Below are 26,646 nucleotides of genomic sequence, written 5' to 3' on the forward strand. Positions count from 1 at the left end.
CCCGCCCGCCCCGCTCCGCAGGGGCAGAGGGGGAGGGGAACGAAGCTGCCCGCCGCCATTTTGCTTGTGGGCTGCCGCCCGCCTTTGCCTCTTCCACAGAGGCTTGAAGATAACCAACTGGAGGCAGAGAGGTGGGCAGAATCTCCGTCTTTTTCACAACAGATGCATTCAACAATTCACAGAAGGTTTGGGGAAGTTTCGGTATTTGGTGGGATTGGTTCTTTACCCCTTTTCCCTGAGCAGCCCTCAAGTGTGGATATCGGCGAGCTTGGGCACGCCACTACTGGGGGGAAGGATAAGGACTGCAGGCCCAGGGAACAACCGCCCCGTCCCCTCACCCTCCTAAAGCCATGCCCTTTCTCCCACTCCCCAAACAACCTCACTCGCAGTCTTCCCCTCCCCCTCCCCAGTCTGGCCTCCAGCGCTGGGTGAACTCGGTTTGGGTGTCACTCGACGCCCACTAGGGGCTGAGGAGGCTCCAGTGCGCAGACTCCGGGCACCGGATAAAAGCGGAGCTGGAGCGTCCAGCGCCGTCTCGATGGAGGAGCGAGAAACGGAAGAGGTCGGGGGGAGAAGCAGCAGGAAAAGTACAGCCACCGTCAGCGCCGCTTTCCTGCCACCGTGTATCGGGGTAAAAAGCTGCTGTTGCCGTCGGTGCAGTTGCCGTCGCTGCCTCCTACTTTTGGCCCCGGGGAAGGATTTCCCCGCCGGCGGGACAATATGCGGGGTGGGGAGCGGGAATTCCTTTATGTGGCGGTGATTAAACGAGGGAGGGACTGAGAGACGGCTATCTCGAAGAAAAAAGGGGGAGGTCAAAGAATAAAACAAGGGTTTCCCCACTAAAATAACACGGTGATCCCGATTCTTGTTTTCGGGGTCTTTCCCCCGAAATGGCGGTTTCCGTCTTCTCGCTCTACAGAGACCCGGAGCGCTTGGTAAGCCGAGTGGGGAGAGGCAGAGGCGGTCCGTGCAGCCAATCAGTGCCTGGTGTGTTCCGTCGGGCGCGTCGTGATTGGCCGGCGATGACCTCATGCTGCAGCAGCGGGTGGGGCCAGAGCCGTCGGGGGAGGCTGTTGCAAAGGCAGAGAGGGAGAAGTGACGATGGTGATCGTTGCTGCCGCGGCTGATATGGAACCCAAGCAGTGGCGAAGAGAATCTCAAGGCTCTTCCCTGAGTATTTTCTCCTGTCCCTGCGCGAGGTGAGGGCCCCGGCTCGGCCTCTGCGAAACTTTGGGGCGCTGGCGCGGACGAGGAGACACACTTCCTCCCATGACTTTTGTAACTGCGTCAGGGCAAGATGGCGCTGGGTCTCCTTGGGGCGCGGGGGGAGAGGCACGTCCACCGCCGCCGCAGCGCATGTGACCGGGCTGCATTCCTGTGGGGTTTGGCTCCGACCCAGGCTGGGGCGGGGGAGGGGAAAGGGCTTGGGCGGAGGAGACTGTGGTGCGGTCGGCGTTGGCGGCCCGAAGAGGAAGAGCTGACTGTTTGAGAGCGCTTCCCCTCCCCCAGATAGCTTACAGCTGCGGCTCCCGGGGGAAAGCCCCGGGAGGGACACTCACGGGGTGTGACGGCTGTTGGTGGAAGAGAAGGTTCGGTGCCCTATTTTCTTATCTACCTTTCTCCTTGCAAAGTGCTTACGTAAGGTGGCAGGTTCCTAATGTGGGAGTCGCAATCAACTGTGAGTCCCTGAGGGCCACTGGATGGAGTAAAAAGCAGAGACTAGCTAGGCCACAACGTCAAGAAGTATCCGTTATTTTCTGAGAAAACGTAAAGTTTCTCAGATTCCAGTAGAAAAATATTTCCTAAATTTGGAAGCAAGTGTAAAAGGTGTAAATAACACCCAGGAACACTTAAAATTTCCTAAAAGTTACCATCGGAATTTTGAGGACCCTTTTCAGGTTTTCTGTTCCTTCCCTCTGTACTTCTCCTATCTTCCCTATCTGTGTATTCTACAGGAATGTGTAAACTTAGTGGATATGGTTTTCTTTTTAAGTTTAGGCGTGATTAGTAATAAGAATAAAAGCTGCTAGTGCTGTAATCTATATGAAGTGAGGGTGTTTTCAATCCTTTTGTCTTTCTGTCGCCCTCTTAACTATGGTTTTTAAAAATAAAAAATGAAATCACTTTCGGGAAATGTTAAGATTCCTGCACCATTATGAAGCTACCTCTTTAAATCACTTCTGTAGAAGTATGACTTTTAATTTTCGAAACCTTGTTAGTTGACGGTCTTTAGTTGGAAAGTTTTTAAGTAGTCTCTATTGGTAGATTCTGTAATAAATGCTAGTTTTGTTTTTGATTATTCCCACTTAGCCAAACACGCATAGTAGCCATTAACTAGTGAAAATTCAAAAGGCTTCTCGCTTTGGGTGGTGTTGAGAGCCGGGAGTTACACACAACAAAGACATTTGCACGGAAACATGGCTTGCTTTTTGACAGAACGCACCTGGTGCTAGGAGGAAACGTTTGCTGGACCTGAAAAGATGGGTTTAACTCAGGTCAAGGTTATGTTATTTTCTTTAGTGTTAGTTGTAGACTTGGTAGTTTGAAAACAAGATTTTTTATTCATTTGTTTATACTTAAACCCTTGCTAGTTTTTGTGGCTTTCTTTTTCAGTGAAGTAACAATACGAACTGAAAAGCCTGTAACTAAAGTGTAAATAAGTAGTACAAAGAGTTTAGAGTTCAGAGTTTTTTTTGTGTTGGTGCATTGTGATTAGAAAATGGGCATCTTTAACCTGGAGGATTTGTTTGTCACGTATAAGTTGTGTCTCCCTTAACTGTCATAGCAACTTTTATTTTGGCTCAGGAAAAAGGGACCAAATATGAAGTCACGTTTTTAAGATAATTTTCATAGTCTTCCTAGCTTCACTCTGCCTTAATAAGGAAGAGAGGCCATTTTTCAAGCTAGTAGAAACATCCTTGTTTTTGTCTTTTTGGTCAGCATGTCCACATTATTCCTAATTGCCAGATCTTGACTCTAGTTTTTCTTTTGCCACATTCCTGTGGCGTTTTAAATACTTGGAATTATTTCTTTGACTATCTTCTTGCGTTGTATGTTCTCTCTGGGCAGTTTCATCTGTGCCTATGACTCCAGTAAAGCCTCAATTTTTATCTCATCTGTTAATGCAATGTTAAGTATACAAGGGGGCCCACAGGCTTTCTAAACTCCCGTAAAAAATACTGAGCTTGGTACTAGATTCCAGAGAACTTTGTTCAACCATTCCCTCAAAAAATTTTTGCTTCTCATACTCTTTCATTATTTGAGTAAACCATACCACCCCCAGCCTTCCTATATTTTTTATTCAAATCGTCATCTCTGGTATAATTGGAAGTTTTATAATCGGCTTCAGGTGGCAGACATCCCCTCATGGATAAAATACATAGGTAGAGCTGTTTCATAGTTTGTGTCTTTGTCCACACCACCCGAAGTACTTCTTCCCACTCCTGGGTAACTTGAGACTTTGCCTCCTGAAACTTCCAAATTCTTGCTCCCAAGTCCTAGGATCCATTCTTTACATAATGACCTAGCCCAATGCCTGGTTGGCATTCAGGTGTACAAGTTTATTTGTGTGTGTGTTTAGGGGATAACACTCTACTAATAAACTGCAGTGCAAACTGTAAAACATAGCTTTCACACTTTTTCAAAAACACATTTGACCTACCAGGGTTTGATGAGTAAGTAGATTAGGAGGCTCACAGGCCAGGTTTCCTCCCCTTTGACTTACATAAGAGAGGAGTCAGGGGACTGCTGATGGGATACGTCTGCCTCCAGAAAAATGGGAAGGGAAAAACTGGCCTTATTTTTCAACATCGTATTTCTCAAATCTAGAGGACATTTTAACCTACAAACTTCAGTATATAAACACCAGTGATTATTTGGGCTTATAATTCCTTGATGTGTTTGGGGCTTATCAAAGTACTTAGTACTGCTTGCTCTGATACTAGAGGACCCAATTTTTTGTGCCCTTGAGTTTAGTTTTTGTCATTTTTCTTTCTGTAATTTATAAGTGTCCATGTGCCAGCCTCTGGTACCTACATGTGTTCTATGTATCATGAGATTGGCATTCCAATAATAGGGCTGATTAAAATTGCATGTTAAATGAAGGTCCTCAATAAGAATTTTTTTTTTTTAAGATTTTATTTATTTATTTGAGAGACCGAGAATGAGAGTACATGAGAGGGGGGAGGGTTAGAGGGAGAAACAGGCTCCTCGCTGAGCACGGAGCCCTATGCGGACTCGATCCAGGGACTCCAGGATCATGACCTGAGCCGAAGGCAGTCGCTTAACCAACTGAGCCACCCAGGCGCCCATCCTCAATAAGAATTCTAAGGGTCAGATTTGAGCTTTATAAACATTGGTGACCCTTTTGTCTGCTGTTAAAGCTTTTGGGGTATTTTTGAATAGTGATTGTCTATGTTTTGAAGCTCAAGTTCAAAGTAAGAAAATATTCGAAATTATATGGGACTTCACTGGATTTTATTTTTATGTGGAATTTTCCTCTGCCCCACCCGACTTTAGTGTTGTCTACGTGTAGAATGAAAAGATTTATGTCTGAGAATTGAACTTAAACCATTAAATATACCTTAAAATGTTATGGTTAAACATACCACCTGATTAGTTTAACTTACTGAAAAATGAATTTAATGCTGTCTCGTTCTTCCTGGGCAACGTGTTATTTATGTTAACACTAAACCTGAAATTCGTATTTGGAAAGATCCTCAAAAATTTCCAAGGTTGTGGATATCTTGAATCAACTTGATTCTTAAGAAAAAGATAGGTTTATTCCTGAGTATTCAAAAAACATTTTGAAAGTTAACTGCCTTCTGCTATTCAAAAAGATCAGGCCTAAGGGTGCCTGGGTGGCTTAGTTGGTTGAGCGTCATTGAGTAGTATGGCTTCTTGGGTTTGGCTCAGGTCATGATCTCAGGGTCGTGGGATCGAGCCGCCCCTCCCCCTGTACGAGAGCGCACTCACGCACTCGCTATCTCTTTCTCTCTCAATCAGTCTTTAAAAAAGCACAGGGGGGTGCCTGGGTGGCTCAGTCTGTTAAGCGTCTGCCTTTGGCTGGGGTCTCTCAGATAAATAAAATCTTAAAAAAAAAAAGATCAGTCCTGTAGTCTCCCTGTTAACTGTTCAAGTTGGAAACATCTTTAAGTACGGGGTTTGGTTTGGAAAATAGAGAAACTAATAGTATTCTTCACCTGAATGAAGCAAATAGAAAGCTAGCAAAAGCTTACAGAGCCCACCGTACTGTTCTCTGGAATGATTTAACAGTAGATGTAGAAAATGGGCTCTTTAATATTCGTTGTGAATTGTAAACTTTAATATCAAATGTAAAAATGGAGCCAATGAAGAAGAGCTGAGAAATTTATTGGAGGTCCTTTCTTTGCTCCTAGTGAGTGGTAATTTACAGAATAAAATTTCTGAATGTATCTAGTTTCCCTACTCTGCTTGTCCTATTTAGAGCGTGTGATTGTGTTTTGTGTTCTTAGAAGTATTTTATGGCCTTTTCCATTCGGTGCCTCTGTTTGCCATAAGCATTGAAGTATGCAGAGTTTATCTTGTATTTGTGTTATAAAAGAAAATTGGATTTGGGGTTTTTTTCCGTTCCTTTGTTGTAAGTACACCACAGAACAGCAGTATGGTCAGCCTTGTCTTTTTGAGGTACAGAATATACCTTCACTGAACAACTATCTCTTAAACAGTACTCTTCCTATTAAACTGGTCGTCGACCTAGAGTAAATGATATTTCATACAACTAAAATTTAAATCGAGTTAAATTATATAGAAATTTATTCTAAGATTATGTCACTTTAATATTTATCTTCAAAAGTATTTTTTTTATTTATTTTTTTTTTCTTCAAAAGTATTTTTAAGAGTGCCCCTCCCAAAGTATATTGATATTTGTGTCTCAAATTTAAAACTATAATCTGGTTTTCCCCTCTGATTGCTTTGTTCCTGGGACAGATTGGAACTCCAGCTCTAATTTGAATAAAATAATTGGCATTCCTACTGTATTTAAGATGACACAAAACATAATTCCCAGCCCTTACATTTTCAGTTAGGTTGGCAAGATAAACTACTTGGTGATTAGAACTTCTGAAGCATTTATGTCTGTTTAAATGTTTACTTGCTAGTTTCTCCCAACCTTTATTTCTACGTTTTTTGTTGTTGTTGTTGTTGTTGTTTTTTAAGATTTTATTTATTCATGAGAGAGAGAGAGAGAGGGAGGCAGAGGGAGAAGCAGGCTTCCCGCAGAGCAGGGAGCCCGATGTGGGACTCGATCCCAGGACCCTGGGATCATGCCCTGAGCCAAAGGCAGACGCTCAACCATCTGAGCCACCCAGGCGCCCTCTACGTTTTTAAATTTAGCTCAGTTTTAATGCCATTTCCATTTCTTTTTGTATAGGTTGGTTTGTTGCTAACGGTTAACCTCAAAGAAAGGAAAGATCACTGCTTAATAAGTGAGGATATAACAGATGGAATTAAGGATTTAGGAATAACAAGAGTTTTTGTTTTTAAATTAGTAAGGTAAGTTGTACTGGGTCACTTACACTAGTTTAGCGAGAGTAAAGAGAAAGTCATAATTTAAGCACTCAAAATCTTTAACTGCTAGTGAATCCCCTCACTCCCAAAAAGGATTCATTTAATTTTTAAAGGATTCTTTAATCATCCATTTGATGTAACATCTTATCCTTTTTTTTTATTTGAAAATATAGTTTAAGGAAAATTGTTTTTTTTAATTTTATTATGTTAATCACCATACATTACATCATTAGTTTTTGATGTAGTGTTCCATGATTCATTGTTTGCATATAACACCAGTGCTCCATTCAGTATGTGCCCTCTTTAATACCCATCACCGGGCTAACCCATCCCCCCACCCCCCTCCCCTCTAGAACCCTCCGTTTGTTTCTCAGAGTCCGTAGTCTATCGTTCGTTTCCCCCTCTTCATTTTTCCCTTCCTGCTATCTTTTTTTTTTTAAACATGTATTATTTGTTTCAGAGGTACAGGTCTGCAATTCAACAGTCTTGCACAATTCACAGCACTCACCATTGCACATACCCTCCCCAATGTCTATTACCCAGCCACCCCATCCTTCCTACCCCCCACCACTCCAGCAACCCTGTTTGTTTCCTGAGATTAAGAATTCCTCATATCAGTGAGGTCATATGATACATGTCTTTCTCTGATTGACTTATTTCGCTCAGCATAATACCCTCCACTTCCATCCATGTCATTGCAAATGGCAAGATTTCATCCCTTTTGATGGCTGCATAATATTCCATTGTACGTATGTATACCACATCTTCTTTATCCATTCATCTGTCGATGGACATCTTGGCTCTTTCCATAGTTGGACTATTGTGGACATTGCTGCTATAAACATCGGGCTGCACATCCCCTTCGGATCCCTACATTTGTATCTTTGGGGTAAATACCCAGTAGTGCAATTCCTGGGTCGTATGGTAGCTCTATTTTCAACTTTTTGAGGAACCTCCATACTGTTCTTCAGAGTGGCTGCACCAGCTTGCATTCCCACCAACAGTGTAGGAGGATTCCCCTTTCTCTGCATCCCTGCCAACAGCTGTCGTTTCCTGACTTGTTAATTTTAGCCATTCTGACGTGTGAGGTGGAATCTCACTGAGGTTTTGATTTGGATTTCCCTGATGCCGAGCAATGTTGAGCATCATCTTATCCTTTTTTACTCCTATTTGCCCTTTAACTTGCCATAAAGTGAGAGCATGGGAATAAAGAGAGTAGCCACAGAATATCTTGCACAGATGTGGTCAGACAAGTTGTCTTTAGGACAGAGGAGAGGTTGCGTATACTACCATATTGTTATCATATGAACTTGAGAATAATGACTTTCTGCTGCCTTTTCAGGTTTCAGCTACAGAATGTGGGAGGGAAATGCCATTTCTTGCATATCTAAAGTTTTTGGGGTGTCTGCTGGCTCAGTTGGAAAGCATGTGACTCTTGATCTTGGGGTTGTTGAGTTTGAGCCCTGCATGGGGTGGAGATTACTTAAATAAACTTAAAAAATAAGTTTTCTTCAGGAAGGAGTGGCTTACCTTACCATAGCCTGCCTTCATGAAAAATCTGAATACTAGGGTTAAGACTGAACTGGAGGTAAAAAAAAAAAAAAAAAAAAGACTGAACTGGAGGAATAGGTTCCCTCTTTATCTAAAAACATTAAAGTTTATCAGAAAGACAATGGGAACCAGCCATTGGTCATAACGTGTATGTGAAGTCGTCTCAAAGAGGGAAATGACTGGCATAAAGTCTCAGAATAGGGCCTGGGACTCAGCTATTGCCAACTAATTCCAAATTGAAAACTAGACCATTAGTAAAAAGTATCATGTAACTAGGTTTATCAGTTTCATTCCTAATTTTATCTCACTTTTAGGTGGGATTAGGGTTAGAAAAAGTATTTGGTTTAAAAGTATTTTTTTTTCTTCCTAGTTGGACGTAAAAAGCGGGAATGAGAAAGCAAGTATGAGCAAGTCTGATGACTTTTCCTTTCCTGTTCATGCTCACCTGTTACAATCTGTGTGTTTTTTGTTTAGGTTTTGTTTTTTTTGTTTTTTGTTTTTTTTTAAGATTTTTAAGTAGTCTCCACACCCAGCATGGGGCTAGAACTCACAACCCCAAGATCAAGAGTCGCATGCTCCCCTGAGCCAGCCAGGTGCCTCTACAACCTACATGTTCTTGATTGACTTGCTTCATCTGTTTCCTCATCTGTAAATTGTTTAATTACCGGCAAATGTGTAGCTTAGTGCCTGACAGCATTAGATGGTAATTGATAGCCACTAATAATAAACATGGATTTAAGAGATTTCTGGCATTTTAACTTTTATGCTGAGAATCCATGTAGCACAGGCAACCTGTGTCTACCTGTATAACAAAAGCCAGAACTGGTAATTTTGCTCCTGCATCAGGAAATACATCTTGACACCTGCTTTCCTTATTAAAATTCTAAGACTCAAAAGAATGTATTAGGATGCTTCAGATTTCAGGTTAGTATTTTTGTTCATGTTTGTACATCTTAAATTTATTATGCCCATGCCACGTGCATTTTTTACAGCTTTAGGACAACATGTACACATTTGGCCATCAGCAGAAATCCTTACAATCATTGTTGTAACAGATAAATGCTACCCTTGTATGACCAAGAGGTTATTGTTAAACATTACATTATCTGGCCATATAAAACCACTGCTATAAGAAAGTTATGATTGTGATTTGAAAATAGTCTTATATAAACAGTTCTCGTAATTCCCAGGTAACGTTCATGTTCTCACCATTTTACAGTGTATATTTCAGAAGAATTTATCCATTTATAGATCTGGGAGTACACCCATTAGAAAGCAGAAACAACTTATTGTATGCGTACCCACTTAAATTAGGACATTGAAAAGGAAAAACACTGTCATCATTGGCATTTTTCTTTAACTATATAAATACATAACGTATAAATTCTGTACATGACAACGTTTTTTTAGAATTAATATTTCCTGCCTGGGCAAATTTCTATATTACAACTTTTTTTTTTTCCATAAGAGGGAGGTGGGGGAGAGGGAGTGAGACAATCTTTTTTTTTAATTAATTAATTTATTTTTTTAAAGATTTTTTTATTTATTTGACAGAGACACAGCTAGAGAGGGAACACAAGGAGGGGGAGTGGGAGAGGGAGAAGCAGGCTTCCTGCTGAGCAGGGAGCCCGATGCGGGGCTCGACCCCAGGACCCTGAGATCATGACCTGAGCCGAAGGCAGACGCTTAACAACTGAGCCACCCAGGTGCTCCTTTTTTAATTCATTTTAGAATACACACGCACGTTGGAGCAGCAGTGGAGGGCAGGGAGAGGGACAAGCAGACTCCCCACTGAATGGGGAGCCTGGCACTGGGCTCGATCTCATGACCCCAGCTGAAACAAAGACTTGGGCACTCAATAGACTGAGCCACCCAGGCACCACCTCCATATTATACATTTTGATCCAACCATGAGCTATAGTAAACTTAATAAAGTTTAAAAATGCCCATCTTCTGTGCATGGTTTTATCAAGCCTTACTGGTACTTGACAGGATAGTTTTTCTACTTCACAAAAGAAGTCTGCCCCAAATATAACACCTGTGTGAAACTAAAACAAGTTTCAGTAAAATTTTTCTTATTTTTATTTTTTTTAAAGATATGCCTAAGCCCTTGTTTCATGTGAGATGTCACCAAATATGGTTTCCTGGGTGAGCTAAATATTCTTATTATAGCCAATCTCTTTTTTTCTGAAGGTTCTTGGCTCCAACAGTTAAACATTTCGAAAAGCAAAGTTTGACCTACCAGTGATTTTATATCAAGTGTCTGGTTTGTGTGTATATTCATATTGTGTGTTCAAAACACTGGGGGGTGGAATGCAGCTATATTAGATACCTATTCCTATTTTCTTTTTAATTTTTTTAAAAAATTTTGTTTTGTTTTAAAAAATTTTTGTTTATTTATTTGACAGAGACATAGAGAGAGAGGGAACACAAGCGGGGGAGTGGGAGAGGGAGAAGCAGACTTCCTGCTGAGCAGGGAGCCGGATGTGGGGCTCGATCCCAGGACCCTGGGACCATGACATGAGCCAAAGGCAGACGCTGAACGACTGAGTCACCCAGGCGCCCCTCTCTCCTTATTTTTTAAATGTTGACATATAATTAAAGGTCAGAGCTAACTAAGAATGAATACCATTTATACTTAATGTATGTCAGCTGAACTTGAATTATTTTTTTATGGTGTATCTTACAGCAGTTAGTTTTTTGGTTGGGGGGGGCGCGAATGGGCAGAGAGAGGGGCAGAGGGGGAGAGAGAACCTTAAGCAGGCTCCATGCCCAGTTCGGAGCCTGACACAGGGCTCTGTCTGAGCCGAAATTAAGAGTCTGACGCTTAGGGGCGCCTGGGTGGCTCAGTTGTTAAGCGTCTGCCTTCGGCTCAGGTCATGATCCCAGGGCCCTGGGATTGAGCCCCACATCGGGCTCCCTGCTCCAGGGGAAGCCTGCTTCTCCTTCTCCCACTCCCCCTACTTGTGTTGCCTCTCTCACTGTGTCTCTCTCTGTCAAATAAATAAATAAAATCTTAAAAAAAAAAAAAAAAAAAAGTCTGACGCTTAACTGAGTGAGCTATCCAGGCGCCCCAGCAATTAGTTTCTAGTGATAGAAGAGATGGATTTTTGATTTAGCCCTCTTTACAAATGAGGAAATTAGTATCCATCAAGATAACTTAGATTTCAGTACTTTATTTACCTAGGTGTTTCACATTTGATCCTTTCTTTCATTTCTATATGAATCCTTTATTTAATGTTTATGTTAAATAAGTCCATTTTTTAAAAGATTTTGAGAGGAAGAGTGAGGGGTTGGTGGGAGGGGGGAGGGACACAGGGACAAACAGACTCCCTGCTGAGCAGGGTGCCTGACACTGTGCTCTATCTCAGGATCATGACCGGAGCAGAAATAGACTTAACCGACTGAGCCACCCAGGTGCCTGAGTTCATTTTTATTTTCAATACTTTTTATATCCTGTGTCTTGATCTCTCCTGGGTAATCATTAACATAAAGTAGCTAATTTTTGGTTCCTATTTTTACTGCCCTCTTCCATTTTTCTCTACTCCTCTACAGACTTCTCTCTTGATCAACAACTATACCATTTCTGTAGTTAATGTGACAGTGTATACTCTTCTGTAAATACATGTATATCAGAGTCCTCTAAATTGTTATCCCTGCTTAGTCAGTGGAGTGGAACATAGGCCCCTTGATCTTGAGGTTGTAAGTTTGGGCCCCACATTGAGTGTAGAGTTTACTTAAAAATAAAATTTAAAAAAAAATAAATTTGTTATCCTTGCCTCTGGAGGCAAGAATGAGTTTTATTTATTTATCGCTGACCCACCAAAGTTTGGTATTAGAAAAGTGCTCAGCCTCTGTGAAGATGACCAGAAGTTAGCATAGTTAAATTGAGAGGGAAACCAAGACTCAAACTTTTCTTGTATTAAGCTACAAAGTAAACTGATCTCTTAAGTTGCATTTATGTAGATTACTTCCTAGTTGATAGCTTTAGGTCCAAATAGCTTTTTCAGAATCTAAAAACACTGAAAGTACTAGAGTGAGGTTTATGTTGTAAAAATCAAATGCTCATAAGACCTTAATAGCTATGACATACAATTGTTTCTGTGTGTCTCTGCCTTTTTACTATCAGCCAAATGGGAAAATTATGTTCAAGGATAAACTCTAAGAGTAGTTTAATTGGAGGCATAGATCAAAGTGTGTAGTTTAAGGTTAAACTCTTCAAACTCATGGTTAAGTGGTCCATACAGGGTACTTGGTAAAATGAGTTATTTGTGGAAGAGAAGCAGATGGTTGGTTTTCTATGCATAAACTGCCCCCCCCAATCCTTGCTATCACGCATTCCCCCCAAATTAAATACCTAGGTTATATTTTCCATTTCTAAAACAGTCAAACAAGTCCTATGTTCCCTGGAATTAATTTTACATTGGTAAATAAACTGGAACGGTTTTTCCATGCCATGCATTTTTATGAAATAACTAATTTGTGTGAAAATTTTAAAATATTCTAAATATGAATTAGCAAAGTAAAATGAAGGAACAAGATTACAAAAATCAAGTCATGGGGCAATGCTTGAGGAGATGGGGAGAAGACAGTTAAGCATTATGCATGAAGTTTTAATATTCTGGAAAGAGAATTCTCAGTGAAAAGTATAGCTTTGTAACTGTCATAAAATTTGGTATTTTAGAACTTAATAATTAAAGCCAAACCAGTGAACTTTTTTTTTTTTTTTTAAACTTTGGGCTCTATTATAACGTCCATATGAAGGTAAGTGTAGGGTATTGGCTCTCTTTGGAGAGAGGAGTAGGAAGAGGTTTGACATCACAGGCCATGTGGACTTAAAGCTATGGCTTTTTGTACACCTGAAATTAACATAACCCTGTATGTTAATTGTATTTGAACTTAAAAATAAAAATTTTGAAAAAGCCATGAATTTGAAAGTATTTTTCAGTATTTAGAGTCTGATTATTCATGCTCTTTATAGTCACTCAGTCTCACTGGCAGACCTTACTTTTCTTGCTCATTCTGCTGTTACTGTGCATCAAGGAGGCATTGTGTACCAGAAGGCTTTGAGCTACTTGGGGAAAAGGTGCTTATAAGAACAGCATAATTATTGGGACATCTGGGTGGCTCAGTCGGTTAAGTATCTGCCTTCGGCTCAGGTCATGATCCCAGGGTCCTGGGATCGAGTCCCCCATCAGGCTCCCTGCTCAATAGGGAGTCTGCTTCTCCTGCTCTCCTTCCGCTCCCCCCTGCTTGTGCTCTCTCTCTCTCTGACAAAAAATTTTTAAAAAGAACAGGGTAATTATTAATCATAATAAACAGTCTTTGTCAAGGTGTGTGGGTAACTCCCTTGTGTATTAGTAGCTGTCAGTGACTAGCTAGCTTCCCAACAAGCAGGTTAGATTTGTTCCTTCTAAATCAGGGACCTCACGGTCTAGGTCTTGTGTCTCACAGGAGCCTTGATAGCATAGAATAGTTAAGATGGGAAAGGCTCACATTCCTGTTCGAACAATACAGAGCTGTTTGAGAACAGGATAACTTCAAGGGTTTAGGACAAATCAAATAAAATGAGTGTTCATGTAGATCTCTAGGATATGAATCAACAAAGCAATTAAACTCTTGTGTGGGTTTTTTGGGTTTTTTTGATAGAATGTATCAGATTTGGTATATATGAGAGACAAACTAAAGAGTTGGCAGGTTTTAGAGCTATTCAAATCCATTGGTTTCCAGACTTTGGGATTTCTTGAATGAATCAAATGATAATATGGATAATAAACATAGTTGCCAGTTTTAGTTCTTCAAATAGTGACAGTGTATGCAACATTTGGTTCTAAAATAGTTACTAACAGCAAACAAGGACATATGGGTTTGTTTTTTTTGTTTTGTTTTTTTGAAGATTTTGAGAGAGCGAGTACGAGTGAGCATGAACGGGGTTGGGGGGGCAGGGCACGGAGGGGCAGGCAGACTCTTCCCTGCTATGTGGGGTCCTGGGATCAGGCCCTGAGACCACTACGTGAGCTGAAGTTAGATGCTTAACCAACTGAGCCACCCAGGTGACTCTGACTTTTGTATGTGGTTTTAAAGATTAAATTGTCATTTTGAAAAACTTGTCACATTGTTCTTCTCATTTTGCTGTGGAATAATGAAAAATTGTCTAGAATTCATTTTGGGCTATTATTTGGGAATCATTCATGTATCTCAACTCCTGTTTCAGTCTTAGAAGTAAACAAATGTGTATATTATATATAATATATATATTTCCAACAGTCTAATTAGGGTAAATCCATGAATAACAGCCATTAAAAATTATTTGCAAAGAATCATTTCAAAGTATTACTACAAAGAAATGGTAACAAAAATAGAGTTAAAATTTTGTGGGACTTTTGCGTAAGTGTTATCATAGAAATGGGTAAAGAGGGACACCTGGGTAGCTCAGTCGATTAAGCCTCCGACTCTGATTTTGGCTCGGGTCATAATCTCAGGATCGTGAGATCAAGCCCTAGGTTGGGCTCTGCTGTGGGTGTGGAGCCTGCTTAAGAATCTGCCTCTGCCCCTGCCCCGCCCCCTCTTAAAAATAAATAAGCTTAAAAAAAAAAGATGAGTAAAGTAGTGGAATGGTTTCACTGGGTCTTTTTGGATTGTAGGCTTACAGATGGATTTTCTGCAACAGTCCTGTATTACCAGAAAGTGTTTTTTTCCCCAAAGTTATTCAAGTTTGTAATGATATCGGAAAATGCTTGTACATTAACTAAAAAACGGGATACAAACTAAAACCAGTATGGTCTCAGCTTGTCAGAAACCACCCTCAGTCCTTTAACAGCACGTGTCCATTATGTCCCTGGTAATGTCCATTTTAACCTTTTTATTTCTTGGTCTGCCTGCTTTTCATCGTGTCTACTACTACTTCAGGCCTGGCATAGAGTAGTTAGTCGCCCTGAATATTTGCCAAATAAATGAAGTATTATATATAACCGTGTAGTGGCCTCCGTGCTTACCCTGGCTATAATCTTAACCTTTAAAATTCATCGGTATCCTTCAAAGTGATTTTACTAAAATGTGAATCTAATCTTACTAGAAATGCTTTAATGGAAGAGTCCTTGTTCCTTGGGTTGGTGAACAAGGCCCTGTGATCTAGCTCTGCCTGTTTTCCAAAGATTCAGTTGCACCTTCTTTTGCTTCCACACCCATATTTCTACTGCTCTCATTTCCCCAAACCTACTTTGTTCTCTCAGTCCTTTTTATGTAATCATCTCTTCATGAAGTACTTTGTCCCTCTCTCCCCCTTGTGAATGCATCCTTCAGTTCAAGTGTTTTTCCTCTGTGAAGCTTTCTCTGGTGTTTTTTCCAAACAGTCCATTGTTCTTTATAATTCCATGTACCTTTTATCCAGCTCTTACTGGATTTATCCTGCACTTACTGTAGTTTAAGTATTTAGAATCCCCTCACCCTGTTAGAATGCGAGCCCCAGAAAGACAGTGTTTCACTTTGTCTGCCTGAGATAAATACATAGTGCTTGCATTAATACCTAGGACATAGTAAATGCTCACGTAAATGTTTGGCTTAATTAGGTCTCTTCCTCTTTGGTACAAATATAAATCTGCAAAACAGCTCCTGAACTTCGATTGTGAAGAGAAGGAAAGAAGATAGAGATGAATTTTTGTAGTTAAAAAGTTAGACCTAAAATTGCTAATGATTTGTCCTAAAGGGCAAAGCCATTCTTATTCTTAAAAAATAATAATAATAATTGGACATCTATTCCTCTTAGGTGCAGTAACAGGTGCAATTATCTTGAAAGATGAACAATCCTAAGTCAAACGTCCTGGTGCTACTATCCACTGCAGGCAGGTAAAAGCCTCTCAAAACAGTGTTGTATTGGGCAAATTGGAAATTCCCCTCCATCCTCTAGTGTTTGGTTATAAATTCTTATTTGTCAGGTTTAACCTATCTTCACAATGTGTAGAAAAAGATAACTATAGAGGTACTTTAACTTAATTAGAGGAGATAACTTTCCCAGTAGCTAACTTTTCTTAACAGTTCAACAATCCCCTATTAACAGGATGAAAGTTCAGGGCTAGATTCTGGCATCTTATTTATTTATTTATTAAATTTTTAAATTTTCTGTTGGAGAGAGAGCAGCAGGCAGAGGGAGACACAGGTTCCCCGCTGAGCAAGGAGCCCGATGCAGGATCCTGGGATCATGACCTGAGCTGAAGGCAGACGCTTAACCAACTGAGCCACCCAGGCGTCCCCCCAAAAAATCCATTTTTTATTTATTTATTTTTTTAAAGATTTTATTTATTTATTTGAGAGAGAGACACAGTGAGAGAGGGAACGCAAGCAGGGGGAGTGGGAGAGGGAGAAGCAGACTTCCTGCTGAGCAGGGAGCCCGATGTGGAGCTCGATCCCAGGATCCTGGGACTGTGACCTGAGCCGAAGGCAGACACCCAACGACTGAGCCACCCAGGCACCCCAAAATCCACTTTTTAAAATCAGTTACCCTGCTATGGGAATGTAAAAATGTTGCAAGTTGGTGGTTCTCAAGCCAGTTGGATCACTAATTATCTGGGAAGCTTATTAAACTATACATTCCTGGGCTCCACACCCAAACTTCCCCAGAACAGGATGTTAGGTGTCATCACTCACAATTTTCTTAGGGTGTAGCAATTCCTGAAGAACCATATGCTGAACTACTTAGTGTGACCCAGGAATGCATTTTTGACAAACCCAGGTACTTTTCATGCAGATGTCTATTTTTTCTTTTTTATAAGATTTGGGAGAGAGTGTGAGTGAGAGAGAGCGCACGCACAAACCAGGGGGAGAGGGAGAAGCAGGCTCCCCGCTGAGCAGGGAGCCCGATGTGGGGCTCGATGCCAGGATCCTAAGATCATGACCTGAGCTGAAGGCAGATGCTTAACCGACTGAGCCACCCAGGTGCCCCAAGATGTCTATTTAATAAACACTTAGGTATGTGAAATGAAGTGTTTCACTAAAAGGTCTATACAGGGGCGCCCGGGTGGCTCAGTCATTAAGCGTCTACCTTCGGCTCAGGTCATGATCCCTGGGTCCTGGGATTGAGCCCCTCATTGGGCTCCCTGCTCAGCGGGAAGCCTGCTTCTCCCTCTCCCACTCCCCCTGCTTGTGCTCCCTCTCTCACGGTCTCTGTCAAATAAATAAATAAAAATCTTTAAAAAAAAAATAATAAAAGGTCTATACAAGCCTACAGTACAAAGAATTTTTTTCAGTTCTTTTTTTGGGAGGTGTTGCTATATTAGACCTCTCCTACCTAAGAAGCTTGGAAGTACTGTTGCCATGAACCATTTCTTAAATTTCTTCTTAGTAACTTCATCAGAATAGCAACATAAATTGTTTTCAAAGAAATTCAGAATATTCTGATGGACTGAACTTTTTTTTTCTAGTAGATAAAAGCCAAATATTGTTAGCTTGGAAATCAGTCTTGTGTGCCTTTTAGCTGTTTAGATGATGAGGTATTTGGCTACTCTGAGAGTTACGGTTACTCTCTGATATCCTCGCTTCATTGAATTTATTTGACATTCAGAGCATTGTCTGAAAGAGCACTGACTTCAGAGCAGAAGTCACTTACTAGTTTGGGGCACTTGGGTATTTTTTTCAAGTTAAAGGGTTGGGGTTCTTCAAATTGGAAACCAGAGTAGTCCACATCATTAGCTATGGGATTTTTTTTTTAACGTGAAAGGCAAATATAACAACTGCATTTAAGAGTGAATGAGTAAGATAAGGAATTGTGTAAGAAGAAAAGATAACTTTTTTAAGGACTGGATTTTAACTCACCCTGCCTAATAAAGTCATGGCTGAAAGGATAAATGAGGTGTGGAATTCAGTCCTTCCAACATTCCATTGTGTTAATCATTCTTCCTATTCAGAGGCAGCGAGGAGTAATTTGAGTGGCTGCAGTCATAAATAATGTGCTATATAAGTACCCAAGGGCAGAGGTAAGAATGGAGTTATGGTTATCAAAGAGAAGAAGTTGGCCTTCATTTTTTGTTTATCATTTGATGGTTTCTGTTGCTCCTAGAGTCATCTTAAGGTATCACTATTCCTAAAGCCAGAGTTTACATAAGTGCCAAGTACATGAACAAGAAAATACCCTACTAAAATTCCTCTCAAACACTGTTTTTTTAAGACTTTAAGTAATCTCTGCACCCAATATGGGGCTTGAACTCACAACCTCAAGATCAAGAGTTGCACACTCCACCGACTGAGCCAGCCAGGCACCCCTCAAACACTGTATATCTTAAAAGACCAGGTATATCTGTGGGCTGTCACAGTGGTCTTGCTCCATTCAGCATAAGCTTAACAAGTATTAATGGAGACTGATAAAATTTAGGATTAACCTAAAATCCTCTAAGGTATCCAGTGTTAACTAATTCCTCTCCCTCTTTATGCAAGCATTAGTTTGCCTAAAAAGTGATTGACTTCTGTTCAAATAGCCACAGTGATTTTGGGGCAGTTCATTGCATTTTTGGACAGCTCTTTTTTCTTTTGGTCCTGTAGAACTGTAAATACAATATCCTAAATTCTGTTCCACAAAAACATGAGTAAAATGAGGAATTGGGTAGGTAAGTGGCAAACAACACAGGTTATTAGGACATGTAGCTCACTCCATAAGTAAACAAGAAACTATTTGAGAAACTTAACCTTACTAGGGTTTTGTTTTGTTTTTTTACTAGTGTTACTTTCAAATCTATGACAATATTTTCATAAAATAACTCTAGCTTTCATTATGTTAGCTATTAGAATTACAGTGGCAAGTTTTAGGAGCTATGTGATATAAACATCTAACTGAAATTATACATATATCATTGTAGCATTGTTTCAATAAACTTAAATCTTACTTTCAGTATTTTTTTTTTTAAAGATTCTATTTACTTATTTGTCAGAGAGAGCACAAGCCAGGGGAGTGGCAGGCAGAGGAAGAAGCAGGCTCCCCGCTGAGCAAGGAGCCTGATGAGGGGCTCTATCCCAGGACTCTGGGACCGTGACCTGAGCCAAAGGCAGATACTTAACCTACTGAGCCACCTAGGAGTCCACTTTCAGTGATTTCTTAATCATTGAGTTTCTCTTCCCCCAGGGTATAGCAGGCATCTTTTTAATACTTGCTGTATTAATTGGCCAGACAGAAGCACACAGTGATAGGTGAGATGCCAAAAAGTATTATGGTGAAGACCAAATTGAATTAAATACCTAGCCAGAACTTTTTTTTTTTTTCTTTAAGATTTTATTTGAGAGAGAGAATGAGAGAGAGCACACGAGAGGGGGGGGGGTCAGAGGGAGAAGCAGACTCCCTGCCTAGCAGGGAGCCCGACGCGGGACTCGATCCCGGGACTCCAGGATCATGACCTGAGCCACCCAGGCGCCCCCTAGCCAGAACTTTTTAAGTTACCGTGATCATATGTGCACACAACTGAGATTTACCCTTTTTCTCCCAATAAGGACTAGGAGAGAAATGGGCAAACTATAGGAAGCACAGCCTGGGAGTTAAAGTTCTTGAAGGGTTCAGGGGGGCCCCGTGTGACTGATACTGTGACCTGAAAAGCCTAGAATACTTCCTGGGTGGCCTTATACCCGCCCCCCCAAAAGTAGATTCCTGGACTAGAGCAGTTAAAGGAAATACGTAAGACTTCTAAAAACAAATAATGCTGAAGTGGCAACTAGTTTACCAGAGAGCCTGCTATTCATCAAGGGATCAGTCAGTGCATAGAAAAGAGGGAAGCCAGCTTAGCCAGGAGGTCAGAATACAAATATTTTTAAGAACTGGCTAATGAATAGGCAAATAATTATATGTATCATGTCACAGTAGATGGAGCCATCATTAAAATGAATTTATAATAACATGTAAAATTTGTGGCATATTTAAACTATTAGGATAGGGCTTTAATACCCTATTACATTAGAGACACACAGGAAGAAAAAATAAAGATACATCACCGCAGCAAGCAAATATAAATGTATTTTAACTTTGATTTAGTGCATACTTCTCTAGTAGTTTTACTTAATCTCACTCTGGCCTACTGAGTGTTAAGTAGTTGGTTACATAGCCGCGTTCTCTGAAGAGAAATGGACACTGCTAGGTTAAGTGTGAACCAAGGCCTGTATCATGCTCAGTATTCAAAAAGAATAAACTGATGGGGTAAATGACATTAATAAATGTAAGGAGATTTGCCTCCTTGCTGGAAAAACTTAACCTTCAAAAGATGGCACTACTACATTAAAGTTCTACTGCAGTGGAATCACATTACTATAAGTGCTTTTTTATTACTCGAGAGACTACTAGTAGGTTAATCGGACATAATAAACATTGTCAAGATTTTCTTTTAAGATGATGGACTCTTCAGTGAGGTGTAAGCATTTTATAAAGCAGTTATCAAAGCTGTGTTGGACTTATATTTGGTCACCCATGCATGTACATCCTAAATGTAGCTGCCCTCCTTGGGCAGCCTTTGACTCATGCCAAAATTTAAAACAGGGCTAGGTTTTCCTTAATCACTTTCCCCAAAAAGAATTTACTTTGTGAGGCATAAATAAGTAATGTTTATTTTATTCATGATTTCACAAGATAGACTGGGAATTTAAATTGCAAAATACCCTATTTTGCTCACAAAATCCCATGCAGGTTTTTTTTTTTGTGAAACACATGAGCACTACCCTCTTAAATTCTAAAGTGCACTGTACAGTTTTGTTTCTCACTTTCAGCTGCCTGTTCTTTCTAAAAGTTTCCTCCTTTAAGTCCGTCTTAACGCAGAACAGTTTAGCAGTTGTGGGCACTATACAACCTTAGCAAGTATATTGTTGTTTAGGATGTAGCAAATACAATCAGATTTTATGTGCTGCTGTGTAGCACTTATCCTTAATTCAAAGTCTCACTCAAGAACCCTGTAGTTGCGGGGCGCCTGGGTGGCTCAGTCGTTAAGCGTCTGCCTTCGGCTCAGGTCATGATCCCGGGGTCCTGGGATCGAGTCCCGCATCGGGCTCCCTGCTCGGCGGGAGGCCTGCTTCTCTCTCTCCCACTTACCCTGCTTGTGTGTTCTCTCTCTGGCTGTCTCTCTCCCTGTCAAATAAATAAATAAAATCTTTAAAAAAAAAACCTGTAGTTGCATGTCAGAGGGACACCACTATAGAGGAGACACGGTGTGTATCTGACATGTCAGGGAATTTCTCACTGGGTTAAGCCAGTGAATTTTGCCAGGTATTTGGCAGGGTGTGACCGTAGTACAACTAGGCTTTTTTACATTTTGATTAAAGTCCTGGGCCTGCAAAGGCTCAGTTTGCTAGCAGCAGCCCTTTCCCTCAACCTGGGCCCTTAGCATTAACAAAGGTAGTAAATAACTGTAAATTTTAATCATAAGTAGGTGGAGAACTTGGAATACATTTTATCTGAGCCTGAATATCTTAAAGTCTTTGTGAAACAGGTTTTTCTACAGAAAGGCCACAGTTTCCATGTAGCACATTTCTTTTGGCTGTGTTCCTTTATAATATAGAACTTAAAGAATTTCAAAACATTTGCATTTTTGCATAGATTATTCAGTTTTCTGGCTGTCTACTTCTGTAGATAATTTCCATCTGATTCTACAACATCTGCATGTTGCCAGGATAACCTTAGGATCAACCACAGAAATAATTCAAAACAAGCATGATGTATTTGCCTCTAGGCCAGTAGTTTTTGTTTTTGTTTTTTAAGATTTTATTTATTTGACAGAGCACAAGGAGGGGGAGTGGCAGGCAGAGGAAATGCAGCCTTCCCCCTGAGCAGGGATTCAGATGCGGGGCTCCATCCCAGGACCCTGGGATCATGACCTGAGCCGAAGACAGACGCTTAACCTGACTGAGCCACTCAGGCGTCCCCAGATGGGGGACGGTTAAGCAGTTGGTTAAGCGTGTGCCGTCAGCTCAGGTCATGATCCCAGCGTCCTGGAATCGAGTCCCACCTTAGGCTCTTTGCTCCACGGGGAGCCTGCTTCTCCCTCTGCCTGCTGCTCCCCCTGCTTGTGCGCATGACATCTGTCTCTTTGACAAATAAAATCTTTAAAAAAAAAATTGATCCTGGGTCATCCTGCATCAGAATTACCTGGTGCCTGTTTAGAGTTCAAATTCTTGACAAACCTACCAAGTCAATCAGATCATTTCTACATTTTGAAAAGACAACTATAATCAAAAATGTTCCCTTTTTGAGATCTTGAAACTGCAGTGAAGAGACTGTTCTCTTTGAAAGTTATCTGTTAATGAGGAACAATACCATAATATTAATGGGATGTTATGAAACATAGATGAGTATTTTATTTTAACAAGCTTTTAGGAATGCCAAAAAAATAGGGCATTGCATAAACAGTTGCAAAGAGTAGTGTACTGGAGCAGTCATGGATGGGGTGGGGGGAGCTTTTAATTTAAAAGTGTAATGCTACAGGGAAAGAAGGGGGAGAAAATGCTAGCTATTGAGCTGCACACAGAAGAATTGCATCATATCCAAGATTTGATGGATAGTCCCTCTCTTCTGTATTCCTGTTGAACAGGAAAACTAGTCATTAAAAGTAACTTGACATAAAGATACTTAATTGTAGGAGGTGACTCCTCAAAGGGGATTGGCTGAGCGAAATGAGTTAAAATACAAGGATTAACAATCATCAAGACAGTGTTTATGTTGAAGGAAGTTATGTGCATAGTAAGCTCAACATAAACGGATACTGCAATCCAAAAAATCATTTGTTGATAGGCTTAAAAAATGTTTTCAACAAGTTAACGTTAGTTATCTTGTGAACCCAACCGTAACTGAGAAAATAGTCAAAGGTAATCCAGGAACAAAAACCAGGTTCTTTGTACATTAAAGAATAAAGCTTTAAACACCCCCCACGTGTGGATTAAGACAGTGGCTGATTAGAATCCTTTTTCTGGTGGTTTTGTGGAACCAAATTACTTGCACTGAAGAACCACCATCTGTTTCCCAGTAGAGAAAGGAAATTAGGGAAAGGCAACACGACCACCCTGGTTTCTGGAGTAGTCCTTCTTTGAAGTACCTTTTCCCAAAACACTCTTAACTGGCCAAGACCGTAAGCTTCATTTGTTTTCAAGATCCCAGAAGATAAACTTAAATGACCTTTACAGTTTTCTGTCTACCTCTGTAGATAATTTCCATCTGATTCTGCAAAATCTACAAGTTGCCAGGATAACCTTGGGGAACAACCACAGAAATAATTCGAAGCAAGCATGATGTATTTGCCTCTAGGCCAGTGGTTTTTTTGTTAACATTAGTTCCAGAGATGTTTCTCTTGCCCCCAACTACACAGATTCTTAGTTTTGTGCCAGGGGCCTTAAAGCTTATGAATCCCTTCTCAGGATGTTTTACATGTGTATTACATACTGCACACACATCCCCATCTACAGACATCTAGTTAGACCTCTTAGGCCGGGTATTAAAATTCTGAGAGAAAACTCCGTTAATGAGGACTGTAGCTAATGGTATTTGAGCACCCTGATCAGGTTCGGGTACTTTGTGTTACTCTAGCTTCTGGCTGGTGTGACCCCTTCTCTCAACCGAGAAACTAGCACACTTAAAAGCGGCTAAGGTGAGAAGCCAATGAGGAATTTTACTTCGATAAGAAACACTAAAAAAAAAAAAAAAAAAAAAAAAAAAAAAATGCGCTTCCAACATCCTGACCCGCCAAGAGGAAAGGGGTTCCATAACCCAGTTTTGACCTTTTGTGGAAATAGCCTCTGGCACTGCGCACAATATATAACTGGCTCACCGTGCCTATGGACGCACGGAAGATCCCCTTTAGGGACCCACCACCCACTTTACACGGGAGAAACCTCTTCCTTGAGACCTCTCTCAGCTTTCGGTGGGGTGGTTATTTGCTCTCGTGAACTCCACCAAGCCGTCCAGACATTCGCCCAGCGTCTGGAAGAGCGAGCCGTGGGTGGCTGCCAGTAGCTGCAAGCTCGTGGCTTGGCCGCTAGCCGGAGCGAGTCCGGACCCGGCGTCTGTGTCGCGGCAGCGGGCTGGCCCACGCGGTGAAAGGCGTAGCCCGGGCCGCTTCCTGCGTCACAAGGGCACCGCCCTCCCGGCGGGGGAGGGGAAAGCGGCTCTACCCTCCCCAGGCTGGAAATCCCGAAGGCCCAGCGTGCCTCCGGCCATTGGTAGAGCAGAGACCGAGGAGGGAAAAGACGGGCCAGCGGAGCCGCGCTGCTGCCTTCCTGCCCGCGCCATCTCGGAGGAGCGCCAGAAACGCACTTCCGGCGCGGCGGAGAGCCTGTCAGGTCGGCTTCCGCCCAGCGCTTTCTGCGGCACCCAGAGTCCAGGGCTCTAGATTTTTCGGTATTCAGGGTTTTCAGTGACTCCCTTTCTCCCTTTTATCCCATCTGTCAGTCGCTCTCTCCTAAAAAAAAAAAAAAAAAAGGCCTAGTGCCACTTCCGGCTTCACCCAGCCGTGACGCACTCCGCTCAGATCGTGAGCCCGGCGCAGCCGCCATCTTCCGGAAATGCTGGTCGCGGCCTGTGCGGCTATTGTCCTGTGTACCCAGAGGAAGAGACTGTTCCGTCTGTATTCCTGAAACTCTGCTGGGAAGGGCGGGAGCAAGAGTGGCCCTGCGGTGGGACTCAGGTGTATTTGCATTCCGAACCCCCCCCCAACTCCTTAATCAGCTTTGTCCCACGTTGAAAAATGACAATCTCTGAGCCTCTCATTTGTTGTTGGGTCAAATGAGGTAATGCATGCAAAGCCCTTAGAACAGTATGGGGCATGGGGCGCCTGGGTGGCTCAGTTGGTTAAGCGACTGCCTTCGGCTCAGGTCATGATCCTGGAGTCCCGGGATCGAGTCCCGCATCGGGCTCCCTGCTCGGCAGGGAGTCTGCTTCTCCCTCTGACCCTCCCGACCCTCCCCCCTCTCATGCTCTCTCTCTCTCAGTCTCTCTCTCTCAAATAAATAAATAAAATCTTAAAAAAAAAAAAAGTATGGGGCATAAAAGTGAAAGTAAGGCAAAGCTATGAGGATTTATTGAGCACCTATTTCCTCATGCCATGTTCGTTGTGTTAGGTATGGAAAATGCTTTTGATTCTTCATCCCCACGGAATGGCCTTCCAGTACCTGAAAGAGCTGATATTTGACGGCTCCTGAGTTTGCTTGCCGTTTCCCAGGCAGCCCTTGATGCTCCTAGTTCCTAAGAAAGTTTTTGCTTTTCCTGGACTTGCCCCCCTTTGCAGCGCTTTGTACTGGGTGAATATTGTGTAGGGATAGTGGACAAACCTAGGTTTGGTATGATTGTAGCATCACATGAATGAAGGGGTAGACTAAGCTTCTTCCCCGGTACATTTTAGGCTGATGCCTGACAGCAGGCCATAATGCTTCCCTACACTTGATCCCTTACCATTTGGAACTAAGTATAGATTGGGGGGTAGGGGAGTTGGTCTTTAAAAAGAACGAGAGAGATGCTAGATAATTTTGGTGATAATTTACAAAAAAAAGAAACATATAAAGGAGATTATTATCTCTACAAAAAATGAAGGAACTCCACAAACTTGTGGCAGACTGGTCGGTGATTCACTGAGTCTTCAGGTGTTGAGGAATAATTAAAACTCTTCCTTTCCATGCTGAGTTGCTAACAAGTTTCTGGTTGATTTCTGTTGTCCCTGCAGGACTCCTAAGTCTGAGCCTCTTACCCTCTAAGTCTTTGCCCCTTCAAACACTAAGCATCCGTAACTCAGACTGAATAATACCTTCAAACAGCACAGTTCCCACTGTGGAGTGAAATCATCTGATCGCAACATGGGTTGAAGAGTTGGAAGTTCCTTACACTTTAGAACATTTAACTTGTATGTAAATTACACTACAATAACAAAAACCAAAATGGAATATTTTATGATATGGAAACACAAGCAATATGTAGTTTAATGAAATTACATGTACAATGTAATCTTACTTTCGCAAAAATATGTGTATGGATAAGATCAGAATATTAATTTCCTCTTTAGGTCTTTTTAAGGGTATTGTTCTTGTAATAGTGTAAAGGAAAAGTTCTTTTGTAAACTTTATGAAGATGGATTGTAAGAGATGTAAATTTGATAAAAGATGGATATTCTGTTAACTCCTCAGTTTTCAAAGAAATTGTCAGCTTGATAAATCAAGAAATATAAACATTATGTAGATATCTGGAGTTACTGCTAAAAGATAATGCTTCTTCAGTTTGAGTTTGAAGATGGGGTCTTGTTCCTTTTCATTTTAAGCTCTTGGATATGGATTTTTTAAATAAAATATATGCATGTTTTACTTTGTTAAATTTAAAAGGTTAAAAATTACACTGAGGTGTATTTTAAGATTTATTTTTATGTAGGTTAACCTATCCTTTCCAAGTTTATTCTTTCCCTTCTCCACCCGGCAGTCAGAGCAAACAAATTAAACTAGCTGAAAGGTACTTTGAATAACAGTATCAAGTAGAAACACATTATGAATTGCTTAATATATAAAGCATGAGGTTGTTTTTTTTATATATATAATTGAGGAAATTAAAACACAGCTTCTTAATTA

General features: G+C 41.2%; 1 long non-coding RNA gene across 4 annotated transcripts; it reads left to right on the forward strand.

Moving 5' to 3' along the window:
- The first annotated feature begins 57 nt into the window (after window positions 1-57).
- Window positions 58-26,646, forward strand: LOC118020647. Of its 4 annotated transcripts, none has more exons than XR_004681977.1 (3): window positions 58-131; window positions 411-631; window positions 25,758-26,646. It is a non-coding gene; the product is annotated as an uncharacterized LOC118020647 (long non-coding RNA). The 4 variants fall into 4 exon arrangements; XR_004681975.1 differs by having other exon boundaries at window positions 63-185; XR_004681974.1 differs by lacking the exons at window positions 58-131; window positions 411-631 and adding an exon at window positions 14,625-15,942.

Source organism: Mirounga leonina, unplaced genomic scaffold (assembly GCF_011800145.1).
Source record: "Mirounga leonina isolate KUSES-001 unplaced genomic scaffold, KU_Mleo_1.0 Mir_174, whole genome shotgun sequence".
Lineage (NCBI taxonomy): Eukaryota > Metazoa > Chordata > Mammalia > Carnivora > Phocidae > Mirounga > Mirounga leonina.